Source organism: Trichomycterus rosablanca, chromosome 2 (genome assembly GCF_030014385.1).
Source record: "Trichomycterus rosablanca isolate fTriRos1 chromosome 2, fTriRos1.hap1, whole genome shotgun sequence".
Classification (NCBI taxonomy): domain Eukaryota; kingdom Metazoa; phylum Chordata; class Actinopteri; order Siluriformes; family Trichomycteridae; genus Trichomycterus; species Trichomycterus rosablanca.
The window spans coordinates 60741787-60755905 of record NC_085989.1 but is presented as its reverse complement, the minus strand read 5'-3'; the positions used below and the strand labels follow the sequence as shown (position 1 = coordinate 60755905).

The window sequence follows — 14119 nt, the reverse complement described above, 5'->3', positions numbered from 1 at the left end:
GTTTATAATAATATGTAGAGCTATCAAGATGTGCTACCACTAATTATAATGATATACAGATCTATCGAGATGTGCTACCTATAGTTTATAATAATATATAGAGCTATCAAGATGTGCTACCACTAATTATAATGATATATAGACCTATCGAGATGTGCTACCTATAGTTTATAATAATATATAGAGCTATCAAGATGTGCTACCACTAATTATAATGATATACAGACCTATCGAGATGTGCTACCTATAGTTTATAATAATATGTAGACCTATCGAGATGTGCTACCACTAATTATAATAATATACAGATCTATCGAGATGTGCTACCACTAATTATAATAATATACAGATCTATCGAGATGTGCTACCTATAGTTTATAATAATATATAGAGCTATCAAGATGTGCTACCTATAGTTTATAATAATATATAGAGCTATCAAGATGTGCTACCTATAGTTTATAATAATATATAGAGCTATCAAGATGTGCTACCTATAGTTTATAATAATATACAGATCTATCGAGATGTGCTACCTATAGTTTATAATAATATATAGAGCTATCAAGATGTGCTACCTATAGTTTATAATAATATATAGAGCTATCAAGATGTGCTACCTATAGTTTATAATAATATATAGAGCTATCAAGATGTGCTACCTATAGTTTATAATAATATACAGATCTATCGAGATGTGCTACCTATAGTTTATAATAATATACAGATCTATCGAGATGTGCTACCTATAGTTTATAATAATATACAGATCTATCGAGATGTGCTACCTATAGTTTATAATAATATATAGAGCTATCAAGATGTGCTACCACTAATTATAATGATATACAGATCTATCGAGATGTGCTACCTATAGTTTATAATAATATACAGATCTATCGAGATGTGCTACCTATAGTTTATAATAATATACAGAGCTATCGAGATGTGCTACCTATAGTTTATAATAATATATAGAGCTATCGAGATGTGCTACCACTAATTATAATGATATACAGATCTATCGAGATGTGCTACCTATAGTTTATAATAATATACAGATCTATCGAGATGTGCTACCACTAATTATAATGATATACAGATCTATCGAGATGTGCTACCTATAGTTTATAATAATATACAGATCTATCGAGATGTGCTACCTATAGTTTATAATAATATATAGAGCTATCGAGATGTGCTACCACTAATTATAATGATATACAGATCTATCGAGATGTGCTACCTATAGTTTATAATAATATACAGATCTATCGAGATGTGCTACCTATAGTTTATAATAATATATAGAGCTATCGAGATGTGCTACCACTAATTATAATGATATACAGATCTATCGAGATGTGCTACCTATAGTTTATAATAATATACAGATCTATCGAGATGTGCTACCTATAGTTTATAATAATATACAGATCTATCGAGATGTGCTACCTATAGTTTATAATAATATATAGAGCTATCAAGATGTGCTACCACTAATTATAATGATATACAGATCTATCGAGATGTGCTACCTATAGTTTATAATAATATACAGATCTATCGAGATGTGCTACCTATAGTTTATAATAATATACAGAGCTATCGAGATGTGCTACCTATAGTTTATAATAATATATAGAGCTATCGAGATGTGCTACCACTAATTATAATGATATACAGATCTATCGAGATGTGCTACCTATAGTTTATAATAATATACAGAGCTATCGAGATGTGCTACCTATAGTTTATAATAATATACAGAGCTATCGAGATGTGCTACCTATAGTTTATAATAATATACAGATCTATCGAGATGTGCTACCTATAGTTTATAATAATATACAGAGCTATCGAGATGTGCTACCACTAATTATAATGATATACAGATCTATCGAGATGTGCTACCTATAGTTTATAATAATATACAGATCTATCGAGATGTGCTACCTATAGTTTATAATAATATACAGAGCTATCGAGATGTGCTACCACTAATTATAATGATATACAGACCTATCGAGATGTGCTACCTATAGTTTATAATAATATACAGAGCTATCGAGATGTGCTACCTATAGTTTATAATAATATACAGAGCTATCGAGATGTGCTACCTATAGTTTATAATAATATACAGAGCTATCGAGATGTGCTACCTATAGTTTATAATAATATATAGAGCTATCGAGATGTGCTACCACTAATTATAATAAGATACAGATCTATCGAGATGTGCTACCTATAGTTTATAATAATATACAGATCTATCGAGATGTGCTACCTATAGTTTATAATAATATACAGAGCTATCGAGATGTGCTACCTATAGTTTATAATAATATACAGATCTATCGAGATGTGCTACCTATAGTTTATAATAATATACAGATCTATCGAGATGTGCTACCTATAGTTTATAATAAGATATAGATCTATCGATATGTGCTACCTATAGTTTATAATAATATACAGATCTATCGAGATGTGCTACCTATAGTTTATAATAATATACAGATCTATCGAGATGTGCTACCTATAGTTTATAATAATATACAGATCTATCGAGATGTGCTACCTATAGTTTATAATAATATACAGATCTATCGAGATGTGCTACCTATAGTTTATAATAATATATAGAGCTATCAAGATGTGCTACCACTAATTATAATGATATACAGATCTATCGAGATGTGCTACCTATAGTTTATAATAATATACAGATCTATCGAGATGTGCTACCTATAGTTTATAATAATATACAGAGCTATCGAGATGTGCTACCTATAGTTTATAATAATATATAGAGCTATCGAGATGTGCTACCACTAATTATAATGATATACAGATCTATCGAGATGTGCTACCTATAGTTTATAATAATATACAGAGCTATCGAGATGTGCTACCTATAGTTTATAATAATATACAGAGCTATCGAGATGTGCTACCTATAGTTTATAATAATATACAGATCTATCGAGATGTGCTACCTATAGTTTATAATAATATACAGAGCTATCGAGATGTGCTACCACTAATTATAATGATATACAGATCTATCGAGATGTGCTACCTATAGTTTATAATAATATACAGAGCTATCGAGATGTGCTACCACTAATTATAATGATATACAGACCTATCGAGATGTGCTACCTATAGTTTATAATAATATACAGAGCTATCGAGATGTGCTACCTATAGTTTATAATAATATACAGAGCTATCGAGATGTGCTACCTATAGTTTATAATAATATACAGAGCTATCGAGATGTGCTACCTATAGTTTATAATAATATATAGAGCTATCGAGATGTGCTACCACTAATTATAATAAGATACAGATCTATCGAGATGTGCTACCTATAGTTTATAATAATATACAGATCTATCGAGATGTGCTACCTATAGTTTATAATAATATACAGATCTATCGAGATGTGCTACCTATAGTTTATAATAATATATAGAGCTATCGAGATGTGCTACCACTAATTATAATAAGATACAGATCTATCGAGATGTGCTACCTATAGTTTATAATAATATACAGATCTATCGAGATGTGCTACCTATAGTTTATAATAAGATACAGATCTATCGAGATGTGCTACCTATAGTTTATAATAATATACAGAGCTATCGAGATGTGCTACCTATAGTTTATAATAATATACAGAGCTATCGAGATGTGCTACCTATAGTTTATAATAATATACAGAGCTATCGAGATGTGCTACCTATAGTTTATAATAATATACAGAGCTATCGAGATGTGCTACCTATAGTTTATAATAATATACAGATCTATCGAGATGTGCTACCTATAGTTTATAATAATATACAGACCTATCGAGATGTGCTACCTATAGTTTATAATAATATACAGATCTATCGAGATGTGCTACCTATAGTTTATAATAATATACAGATCTATCGAGATGTGCTACCTATAGTTTATAATAATATACAGATCTATCGAGATGTGCTACCTATAGTTTATAATAATATATAGAGCTATCAAGATGTGCTACCTATAGTTTATAATAATATATAGAGCTATCAAGATGTGCTACCTATAGTTTATAATAATATATAGAGCTATCAAGATGTGCTACCTATAGTTTATAATAATATACAGATCTATCGAGATGTGCTACCTATAGTTTATAATAATATATAGAGCTATCAAGATGTGCTACCTATAGTTTATAATAATATATAGAGCTATCAAGATGTGCTACCTATAGTTTATAATAATATATAGAGCTATCAAGATGTGCTACCTATAGTTTATAATAATATACAGATCTATCGAGATGTGCTACCTATAGTTTATAATAATATACAGATCTATCGAGATGTGCTACCTATAGTTTATAATAATATACAGATCTATCGAGATGTGCTACCTATAGTTTATAATAATATACAGATCTATCGAGATGTGCTACCTATAGTTTATAATAATATATAGAGCTATCAAGATGTGCTACCACTAATTATAATGATATACAGATCTATCGAGATGTGCTACCTATAGTTTATAATAATATACAGATCTATCGAGATGTGCTACCTATAGTTTATAATAATATACAGAGCTATCGAGATGTGCTACCACTAATTATAATAATATACAGATCTATCGAGATGTGCTACCTATAGTTTATAATAATATACAGATCTATCGAGATGTGCTACCTATAGTTTATAATAATATACAGAGCTATCGAGATGTGCTACCTATAGTTTATAATAATATATAGAGCTATCGAGATGTGCTACCACTAATTATAATGATATACAGACCTATCGAGATGTGCTACCTATAGTTTATAATAATATACAGATCTATCGAGATGTGCTACCTATAGTTTATAATAATATACAGAGCTATCGAGATGTGCTACCTATAGTTTATAATAATATACAGAGCTATCGAGATGTGCTACCTATAGTTTATAATAATATACAGATCTATCGAGATGTGCTACCTATAGTTTATAATAATATACAGACCTATCGAGATGTGCTACCTATAGTTTATAATAATATACAGATCTATCGAGATGTGCTACCTATAGTTTATAATAATATACAGATCTATCGAGATGTGCTACCTATAGTTTATAATAATATACAGATCTATCGAGATGTGCTACCTATAGTTTATAATAATATACAGATCTATCGAGATGTGCTACCTATAGTTTATAATAATATATAGAGCTATCAAGATGTGCTACCACTAATTATAATAATATACAGATCTATCGAGATGTGCTACCTATAGTTTATAATAATATACAGAGCTATCGAGATGTGCTACCTATAGTTTATAATAATATATAGAGCTATCAAGATGTGCTACCACTAATTATAATAATATACAGAGCTATCGAGATGTGCTACCTATAGTTTATAATAATATACAGAGCTATCGAGATGTGCTACCTATAGTTTATAATAATATACAGATCTATCGAGATGTGCTACCTATAGTTTATAATAATATACAGAGCTATCGAGATGTGCTACCTATAGTTTATAATAATATATAGAGCTATCAAGATGTGCTACCACTAATTATAATAATATACAGATCTATCGAGATGTGCTACCTATAGTTTATAATAATTTACAGAGCTATCAAGATGTGCTACCACTAATTATAATGATATACAGACCTATCGAGATGTGCTACCTATAGTTTATAATAATATACAGAGCTATCAAGATGTGCTACCACTAATTATAATGATATACAGACCTATCGAGATGTGCTACCTATAGTTTATAATAATTTACAGAGCTATCAAGATGTGCTACCTATAGTTTATAATAATATACAGAGCTATCGAGATGTGCTACCTATAGTTTATAATAATATATAGAGCTATCGAGATGTGCTACCACTAATTATAATAATATATAGACCTATCGAGATGTGCTACCACTAATTATAATAATATACAGAGCTATCGAGATGTGCTACCTATAGTTTATAATAATATACAGATCTATCGAGATGTGCTACCTATAGTTTATAATAATATACAGAGCTATCGAGATGTGCTACCTATAGTTTATAATAATATACAGAGCTATCGAGATGTGCTACCACTAATTATAATAATATATAGACCTATCGAGATGTGCTACCTATAGTTTATAATAATATACAGATCTATCGAGATGTGCTACCACTAATTATAATAATATATAGACCTATCGAGATGTGCTACCTATAGTTTATAATAATATACAGATCTATCGAGATGTGCTACCACTAATTATAATAATATACAGAGCTATCGAGATGTGCTACCTATAGTTTATAATAATATATAGAGCTATCAAGATGTGCTACCTATAGTTTATAATAAGATGCAGACCTATCGAGATGTGCTACCTATAGTTTATAATAATATATAGAGCTATCAAGATGTGCTACCACTAATTATAATAATATATAGACCTATCGAGATGTGCTACCTATAGTTTATAATAATATACAGAGCTATCGAGATGTGCTACCTATAGTTTATAATAATATACAGAGCTATCGAGATGTGCTACCTATAGTTTATAATAATATACAGAGCTATCAAGATGTGCTACCTATAGTTTGTAATAAGATAAACATAATTTTAATAAAAATAGATCAATAAAACTTAAATATTTACTACAGGAATACATTTCGATAGGGTAGGACAAATCGACAGAACACCGGATTATGGTTGTAATACCAGTGATTTGTTCAGTCCAGTTTTTACAAAGTGTTTTAGCAACCAAAATATAAAAACCACGTAAACAGAGCTAAAATAACGTAAATGTTTTTCTACAAAATGATTACATTAATACATGAAAAAACTAGATTTTGCTAGATCGGATCAAATGAATCGGTTCATCAGTACTGAATCATGTGTGATGCTAACGGAAGCAGCTAGCAGTTTGTGTGTTTACATGATAAGGGAGTTAAAGCTCCTCAAATCCTCACGGCGCTATTTTTATAAACTCTAGTTTATTATTAATTAAAATGTAAGAAATAAATGAATATTTTACTTACAGATGATTCACTTCAGTACAAACACACCAGCTGCTGCAGCTTCTCCTTGTCTATGTTTGGGTTGAGCTGGTGGATCTACAACGTTCAGGTTCATTATCACCACCTACTGGACTGCAGTGTGAGAACTGATATCAGTACTGATGGAGAAGATCATGATGTTAGCTGAGCTGGATTTATTCTGATCTAAACTGGTGATGCTGGTTGACCAGCTAAACCATAAATATGGTCAAACAATTATTCATCCTGGTCGATGGTTTGACTGTATGACACACTAGAATGACTACAGTTACGCTTTTTTGCGCAAGGGACTCTAGCCTCTCGATCCCCTGCTCCTCTGTTGTGAGCCACTTAGTACCTATTATCATGGTAATGACCCACAGCCTGTCTACACACAAACACCTCACACACATCATCCCCCTCTGCCCTAATTTTACAGACAGGCCTGAGTTACAGGTCTGTGAGAGCCAGAGATCTTGTTTGTTTGTGGGTGACCAAATACTTATTTTCCACCATAATTTACAAATACAGTCTTTAAAAATTCCTACAATGTGATTTCCTGGATTTTTTTTTTCTCATTTTGTCTCTCATAGTTGAAGTATACCTATGATGAAAATTACAGACCTCTCTCATCTTTCTAAGTAGGAGAACTTGCACAATCAGTGGCTGACTAAATACTTTTTGACCCCACTGTATATGGCCAAGGGGATACCAGGGACATCATGTGCAGTGTAGATATTTATTTATACACACACCTTCATGGCTCAAACAATGTGTGCATTGCTGTTCTGTTTAATACATGGTACTGGAATGCACCATACAGCAATTGATTTCACAACATACAGAGGTAGAAGTTCCTGCTGGTAATGTCCTGCTAACAGATAACAGACTGATATATCAGATGTCTTGTAATGCTGATGTATTCGCAAATCAGAGCTGTTTTGAGCTTATATTAGGTGGCATACAAACATGTGTAAACAGGTATGGCACTTCTGTGTAATACATATGCAGCAGGCCAAATATTGTTAAAAAAATAAATTTTTGGACTAAACTCATTAAAGATTTGTAATATTTAAATCTGTGAATAAAATGCATGAGTGCAAAAAAGTGATAATGCCAACTGGTCTGGTTTACCATTGATGCAGGGGTGCATATTGGGACTTTAGAGACAATAGAGTGCAGAAATAGACGGTGTGTGCTGTGTGTGACTGTTAAGCTGCTAAAATTTGGTATCAAGCAAGAACAGAAAAATTCTACTTGGAAAAAATGCACTAATTAGTGTCCTTGGTTTCTCAATTTCATATAGAAATTATTAAAGAAATTCTGTAGTTAGTCCGAGATCTCTAACAAGTGTGACAGGAAATTTTATACTTTATTAGTTATTTGCTTTTTTAGTTTATTGCTTTCTTAGATCAATAGACCTCTGAAGTCATTCTGTAGTCCTCGTTATGCCCATATTTGGAGACCTGGGTCTAAGCGCGATTTCCAATGGGAAAAATTAACAGGGTTTTCAAAAAATCAACTCTAACGCATCCTGTGCTAAATAAACATGTTCAGAACCCATTACGTTTTGTCCTGTGTACATTTTTCTCCTGTACATCACAAGTTCAAGTTCACAAATTCAAAGTTCAGAGTTTGGTCAGACCATAACAAGGCTTAGTTTCCCACCACCTTTGTGGCACATGTAATCTAACCATACTGAGACTTTCCTGCCTGTAGTGGAATTACTTAGGAAAAGGTAACTCACAGGTTTGCTGGGATAAACGTTGGGGGTGGGTTGAATAGTGTGTTATCTGCTAGCATTTGCATGACAAAAGAGGACTGATAGCGCTCTAATGGTTGTGTAGAAGAAGGGGTTTGTCCTCAGAATCTCAGATTTTCAGTCAAGCTAGTGTTAACATTACAGATTGATGTGGGTTCACTATTTTGCAATGATGTAGGATCACTATTTGGCAAGTGACACTCCGGTTGCCCTTTCTATTCATGCTTTATAACAGCTTATTAATGACTTATAAGGCATTTACAACCTTTTTAATAACCCTTAATAAACAGTTTATTAACCCTTTATAAACCCTTTATAAACCCTTTATAAAGGTAGCCTTATTTTAAAGTGGAACCCAACATACTAATACACTACCTGGCCAAAAAAAAAGCTCACACCCTCTAATATTTTGTTGTAGCGCCTTTAGCTTTGATTATGACACACATTCTCTGTGGCATCGTTTCCACGAGCTTCTGCAATGTCACAACATTTATTTCTGTCCAGAGTTGCATTAATTTTCCCCCCAAGATCTTGTATTGATGATGGGAGATTTGGACCACTGCACAAAGTCTTCTCCAGCACATCCCAAAGATTCTCAATGGGGTTCAGGTCTGGACTCTGTGGTGGCCGATCCATGTGTGAGAATGATGTCTCATGCTCCCTGAACCTCTCTCTCACAATCTGAGCCCGATGAATCCTGGCATCGTCATCTTGCAATACGCCCGTGCCATCAGGGATGAAAAAATCCATTGATGGAATAACCTGGTGGTTCAGTATATTCAGGTAGTCAGCTGACCTCATTCTTTGGGCACATAACGTTGCTGAACCTAGACCCTGACCGACTGCAGTGACCCCAGATCATAGCACTGCCCCCACAGGCTTGTACGGTAGGCACTAGGCATGATGGGTGCATCACTTCAGCCGCCTCTCTTCTTACCCTGATGCTCCCATCGCTCTGGAACAAGGTAAATCTGGACTCATCAGACCACATGACCTTCTTCCACTGCTCCAGAGTCCAATCTTTATGCTCCCTAGCAAATTGAAGCCGTTTTTGCCGGTTAGCCTCACTGATGAGTGGTTTTCTTAAGGCTACACAGCTGTTTAGTCCCAATCCCTCGAGTTCCCTTCGCACTGTGCATGTGCTCTTACTGTCACTATTACACATCCCTGAGTTCTACTGGAGTTTTTCTACCATCTGATTTCACCAAACGTTTAAGTGATTGCCGATCACAATCATTCGAGATTTTTTTTCGACCACATTTCTTCCACTTTCTGCCCCCCCAACCGTCCTTCCACTTTTTAATAATGCGTTCGACAGTTCTTAACCTGATTTTAGTAGTTTCAGCTTCTCCTAAGATGTTTTCTCTGCTTGATGCGGGAAAATAATTTGACCCTTCTGAAACAGATGAACATCTTTTCCACGATTACAGGACGTGTCTTTCCACATGGTTGTTTAACAAATGAGAAGATCAGAATCACTTTACTTCGCCAGGTATGTTACACACACGAGGAATTTGCTTTGGTGATACACACAATAGTCCACATAGTAGTACAAACAATACACATAATAGTACAGATAATAACACATGTATGACATGTAACATAGAACATATTTAACAGACCCGACAGCACACGGACTGTTAACCAGTATTTACCAACATTTACCCAAGAGAACAACGGTGGTTAAAAAGTGTTACAGCTCTGGGGAAAAAGCTGTTAGCGTGTCTGGATGTGTTTGTTTTTATTGTCCGGATGGACAATTAAAATTTTATTGTCCTGAGTCTTCTGCCGGATGGAAGAGTTTGAAAAAGGTGATGTCCATGATGAGAGGGGTCTGCTGTAATTTTGCCGGCACGCTTCAGCACTCTGCTGTTGTAAATGTCCTGAAGCGTTGGCAGACTACATCCAATGATCCTCTCCGCTGTCTTGATTATACGCTGGAGTTTGGCTCATTCATGTGATGTTGAGGAACCAAACCAGATGGTGATGGACGATGTGAGGATGGACTCTATTATTGCTGTGTAGAACTGGATCAGCAGACTCTGTGGCAGGTTGAATTTCTTCAGCCGTCTCAGGAAGAACATTCTCTGCTGAGCCCTCTTGGCGATGGAGAGTGTGTTCTTTTCCCACTTTAGGTCCCTGGATAAGGTGGTGCCCAGGAACTTAAGTGACTCCACCACTAAGATCATTTTTTTGTGTTTCATGCCTTTGACATGGCGTCTGCAATCTGAAAATGTAGGGGCATAGGGGGGAGACTATGATAGGCTACTGTATGAGTAGGTAATATTCCTGCATGTTGTTAAAATATATTCTAAATTACATTATACATCATATATATAGACACACATCAACATGCACCCCACATTAAAAAAAAAAAAAAAAAAAAAAAAAATTTGATATTTAAAACATCTTTAAAATAGGCCTGGAGCAACCACTTCCACAGCACAAGATTTATTAATATTTTTCAAGTTTATATGTTTGTCTTGTTATGCTTTGGCAACACTGTACTAATGGCCATGCTAATAAAGCAACATTGAATTGAATTTAAGCCTGGCAGGTAAGATTATAATAAATAACATGAGTCAAACACATTTGTGTGTGTGGGACTGTGTTCGTTACCTGTTGCCCCTTGGTGACTGATGTCGATGTCAGTCTTGCACACGGTGCAGAACGCGTGATGAGGCAGCCTGGACACGTTGAGGCAAGGCCATCTCTCCCGATAGCTGTCAAGAAATCTTTGTGGTTTCCGACCCTTTTTTTTACAGGCGGTTCTGCCATGTCACGCAAGCCTACAGTTTAGTAATTTTTAGAATACGGGAAAACGTGACGGTTACCATTGCAACACATATTGAATAGATGAACCTTGTAACCTTGGCGAGTGGTTAACACAGTGGCGGTTCTGGGTGGGGGTTCTGGTTTATTTTGATGACCCCTGTTCTAGACCATGTGAGGTGGGGGGGGCAGCGGGGGCCAGTGTCCCTGTGACAACCAGCTTGGCCCCCCTACTGCCCCCCTAATTGCGAACTTGCAAACACAGCGACAAAGCTGCACACTAAAGTAACCCACATTTTATTAAGTAATTGGCCCCTCTAACATAGCCTCTGACCCCTGTCTGCCCCCCCCAACCTCACATGGTCTAGAACAGGGGTCATCAAACTACGGCCCGATGCTTTTATTTGACCGGCCCCTTTAACGACAGCAGCAATACATGTTGTCTGGCCACTGTTCATCTTTGAACTTACAGTATTATAACGGGGGAAAAATAACAGTGAAAACAAAAATTGGCCACCCGGAGTCTCAGTAGATTATGCGGCACTGTGTTGCAAAGCAGTTAAGTGGGATTTCATTATGAAAATCCTCGTATCCTGTGTTAATTTCATTAAAACTACAGGCAGTTTCAGGAATCCTTGTCTGAACTGAAGATGTGCTTTACTAAGATCCGCTGGCTGAGTCGGGCGAGTTTTGAAATGTTTTAACGACCTGCTCCTGGAGATCAACGCATTTATGCATCCAAAATCAAAACTCAAGCACATTGTTTAATTTTTATGCTTCTCTTTCCATTGCTCCCCTATCTCAATAAAACATGCACTCAAAGTAACTACCGTTTTCGGGAGCATCTACATCTGTGAGCAGACTTTTTCGAAGTTGAAACACCTTAAATCTCCAACCAGATCCAAACTCACTGATCAACATTTATTAGCTATTATGACTGGCAGTAACAGATATGGAACCTGACGCTTACTGTCTCATCAGGCAAAAGCAGGCTCACAGTTCACACTGATTTTTTTAAGGAAACACTGTATGAGGTAGGATAATGGAAATGATTAAAATAAATAACATTTCTGCATTATTATTATGAACTACAATTATACAAAGCACAAACAATACATCTAGTATACATAGTGAATAGCTTTTTGGGTGTTTTTACAATTTCACCTGCGGAACACTGAAGAACAGTAATCTGGCCCTTTGGTTAAAAAGTTTGAGGACCCCTGGTCTAGAACCTCCACTGGGTTAACAACACTGTCGGGTTAATATTGGACTAACTCAACGTCTTAATTTTAACAACAACCTATTTTACATTATTGGTAAAACCTCATAAACCGTTGTAGCGTCTTTCTCAATAATTTTTCGGGTTGTTATGGCTACTACGCTGTGCACAACTCCACAGAAAAGTGCTTAACTTTAGTGATTTACACATAGACTAAATTCTAGACATCTGTCAGGTATCTTTATATTACCTTTATTTATATACATCAATCTATCCTATATGACTGGTCCTCACTTAAATACTTCCATTTCAATTTAAATTCATACAGCATTTTCAGACATACGTCTTCATCATCATATAATCGCTTTGGCTTCTTCCTCAGCCTCTTTCCACCCTCAATTTCCTGTCCAAGGAAATATGCTTCTTCTGCCACTATTAAATTTGCTTTATCATCTGGGGAAAAACATTTAAAATGATATGTTTAATTCAGTGCAGTTCAGAACTATAACAGCACGTTAAACTAATTACAGTGGTGCCTTGAAACACGACATCAATTGGTTCTGGGAGAGACGTTGAGTATTTTTTCACATAAAGAAAATTATTTTAGGCTAATATAAAATAATGGGGTTGTTTTTGACACTTATACACTGACAATAACACTAGTATAATGTTAAAACACTGACATACAATTTAAAACATGTAAAACGTAAAAAAAAAACATGTAAACAAATTGGCTAAAACAAGTAAAAAAAAAAGCTAAAACATGTAAAAATATGCTAAGACCTGGGTTATTTTAAACTTTCTGAAATGGTCACTCATTATAAATAAAATTTCAGGGATATTATTGGCATTCCTGTGTATTATTATAAGAGTTCATGACTTACCATCGAACTTCAAAGGCTTAGCAGGGCACCTGCCTAACAAACATCTTTTTCCCAATCCTCACTTTCCAGTTTACCACAACCATTTGGCCATCAATGGGATCATCTGTGGTAAGGTTTTTGTGTCCTTCAAATAATTGGGACTCATTTACACTGGTGGCAGGAATATCATCTTCAAAAAAATACACTAGAGCATACTTTGGCAAACCCATGTCGGAGGATAAAATAACTGAAGACTGTAACACTCAATTTGTATTTCGCGCGCAAAAACTGAGGTAAAATCTGTGTGGAGGCAGAGACGATGGATTGAGTTAACGGTCTCAAGTCCAGTGCGCATGCGCGGACCAGGTGCAAACAAAAATCTGAGGAGACCGTAGGTAAAAATTGAAATGGCGTTTGAAG

General features: G+C 34.7%; 1 long non-coding RNA gene across 1 annotated transcript; it reads right to left on the bottom strand.

The window, feature by feature from the left end:
- Window positions 1–13072: 13072 nt before the first annotated feature.
- LOC134309284 (uncharacterized) lies at window positions 13073–13966 on the bottom strand. The gene is made up of 2 exons (XR_010011030.1): window positions 13721–13966; window positions 13073–13289 (listed from the first exon to the last, which is right to left on the bottom strand). It is a non-coding gene; the product is annotated as an uncharacterized LOC134309284 (long non-coding RNA).
- Window positions 13967–14119: the final 153 nt, after the last annotated feature.